General features: G+C 43.8%; 1 protein-coding gene across 1 annotated transcript in view; it reads left to right on the top strand.

Annotated features, from left to right (window-relative positions):
- Positions 1-1,724: 1,724 nt before the first annotated feature.
- The window catches only part of VSTM2B (V-set and transmembrane domain containing 2B), a gene marked incomplete in the record, with an annotated part of 89,365 nt that continues 88,312 nt past the window's right edge, over positions 1,725-2,777 (top strand). The window contains 1 exon segment of the mRNA XM_056525690.1: positions 1,725-2,251.

Genomic DNA, 2,777 nt, shown 5'->3' with positions numbered 1-2,777 from the left:
GAGACTTTAACAGGAACAAAAAGTACACCACTTTGTTGTACGTATGTGGTATGCACTTAAGAGGGCAGAAAAATTCGCTACACTACACTTAAAAAAGTATTTATGTATAAAACCAGCCAGTGAGTACTTTTGCCTGGCCTTTCACAGTATCTGGGCCCTTGAGACTTTAACAGGAACAAAATAGTACACCACTTAGTTGTACGTATGTGGTATGCACTTAAGAGGGCAGAAAAATGCGCTACAGTACGCCATAAAAAGTATTCATGTATAACGCCAGCTGGTGAGTACTTTTGCCTGGCCTTTCACAGTATCTAGGCCCTTGAGACTTTAACAGGAACAAAATAGTACACCACTTTGTTGTACGTATGTGGTATGCACTTATGAGGGCAGAAAAATGTGCTACAGTACGCTTAAAAAAGTATTTGTGCACAACACCAGCAGTACACACCAGTGCTGCAGCACACAGTCGCTGTGTACTACACCCAAAATTGCACTTTTTCTCTCAATCTCACTCTCTTCCCTATCAGTGCTTCTAGGCAGGATTTGTGCTTGAGTTGAATCGCTGCTGTTCTTCTGTGCAACACACTGCTCTCTATAATACAAAGCTGTAGACAGTGACTGGGAGGTAAATCGCTGCAGTAAGAATGCTTTTCAGTGAAACACACACTGCTCTCTGCCCCCCTCTCTCTGTGCAACAGAATGCTAACTTGACTAGGAGGGGAATCGCTTCTGGAAAAATCTTTTCTGTGCAACACACAGCGCTGTCTCTCCCTATTTATCTCTCTGCAATGTAAGGATGAAGTGACTGGCCACAATATGGCTGCCGATTATATAGCGCTGTGACATCACAGGGGTGACTGGCTGCTGATAGGCTGCATCCTGCATGCGATTCAGGGTCATCCCGCTTGCCCTTGTTCCCGCCTTCACAGGATTTCTTGCTCCATGTCCTCACATGTGGATCTGCCATTTTAAAGATGCCCTGGAGCCTGGGCCGCACTAAATGAAGTTTAATGAAGTGATTTGCGCGATAGAATCGCGCCGATATTCGCATTCGTTGCAAATCAAATTTTTCCTGAAATTCGTAACGAATTCGGATTCATCAGATTTGATTCGCTCATCCCTAACGGCGGCTGCAGGGAGGCCTTAGTGTTTCCAGGAAGATTCATGTGGGTGAGGATATGAACAGCACATGTAAATAAACAATGGTTTTCTACAGTAGCACAAGAGATGCTGGATGTTAACACAGTGGGCTACCTCTAGTTATCCAGATTGGATGTTGCATACTACATTATGTGCTGTTATGTAATGTAGACACCACCTGTACATATGCACATTTTAAGGCTTAAAACAGCATATGTGTTATATGAGATGCTCAGCACATTGAGTCAGAAAAAAAGGGAGAAACTTATAGTAAATGTTATACTTAGCGGTCTGCCAATGTCTATTATAAAGTGAGGTGCTCAGTTAGCCCAATCAAATGGTCTGCGGCTACAAAGGAACTATTGAGGAACTACAAGTCCCAGTATGGCAAGACATCAAGAGCATAACAGGTTGACTCTAAATACTCTTCTTGTTAAAATCCTCTCTTCTTCCATTTCCTCTTCGTTCCCATTACCACCCTCCCCCTACCCTCCTTACATTCTATGGCACCCTCTTCTAGCAGCTTTACATGAGGATCAGACAGTGGAAACTTAGAGGCAGTACGCCCCCTCCCTGTGAGAGAGCCACTGCCTGGATTTTCCCAGTGCACAGCTCTATGGGAGGCTAAGATCCATCACTGCTTGATCTGCAGTGCATTCCTTTCTAGGAGGATGCAAAGGAAAAGCTAAGGAGAAGAATCACATGTAAGAAGCAGGCACAAGTCTCTTATAACTGGCACAGTCCAGTGCAATGAACCCCTCTACTTTCTGCAAGGGGATGATGTGAAAGCCAGGTATGAACAGGTTAATTTCCTCTTCATACTGACTGCTAAGCTACAGCAAGCCTGTTCCATCTGACTGCATAGACTGGGGAGTGGGGGACGCTGGATTCAGCACTGACTGCTAACTTTGCGGAAAGGAAAAAAAGCCAAAGACTGGAAGCCCCCTTATTCCTGATATAGTGCATATAAAGGCGAGCTTCCCAGCTGAGGGTCCCCGGAATGATGCTATCCGCAGCTCCTGTCATCATCCCCTGCAGTTCTTGGATTTTCTCTGAATCAGACACCAATGCTACTGTGCATGATCTTCAGACTGCATGGCAGAGCTGAGAGGTGAGCAATCTATTTTGTCTGCGGCTGATAATACATTTGTAGGGTACCTGTTTCCTCCTAGCTGTGAACCCCCCTAATAATCTAAGAGTGCAGAAATGGTCCATACAGCTTGACACAGGTTGGTTCCTTTTATTGTGGTCCTGTATGAACTGAGAGAACAAAGTCATTGCATTAAAATATGACAAGTAGGACTTCATTTTCTCTTGCTCTGGGGCAAGGACTTAATTATTGCTTATACCAAGGGTGCAGGTTGCTTAAATAGTTTTTTTGGGGGAAGCGATGGCCGTAAAGGGTATAAGTTTATTATAAACTACATGGATATATCTCCAAGAAAAAGAGAAATGTAAATGCCTGTAATATACGGGCATGTCCTTCACCATTCCTTCTTACACTGTGTTATTTAGCTCTCACCAGTGTAGGGGGCTTCAGTGGGTTAAGGATTTTTGCAATAGGACAATTCATGTGTAGTGAAAATAAAATGCTGTATTGATCATGAGCTGCATAATAAGAGGTATTATTAACCCAT

Source organism: Hyla sarda, chromosome 6 (genome assembly GCF_029499605.1).
Source record: "Hyla sarda isolate aHylSar1 chromosome 6, aHylSar1.hap1, whole genome shotgun sequence".
NCBI lineage: Eukaryota > Metazoa > Chordata > Amphibia > Anura > Hylidae > Hyla > Hyla sarda.
The sequence above is the reverse complement of the archived record's forward strand: the minus strand, read 5'-3'. Positions and strand labels throughout refer to the sequence as shown.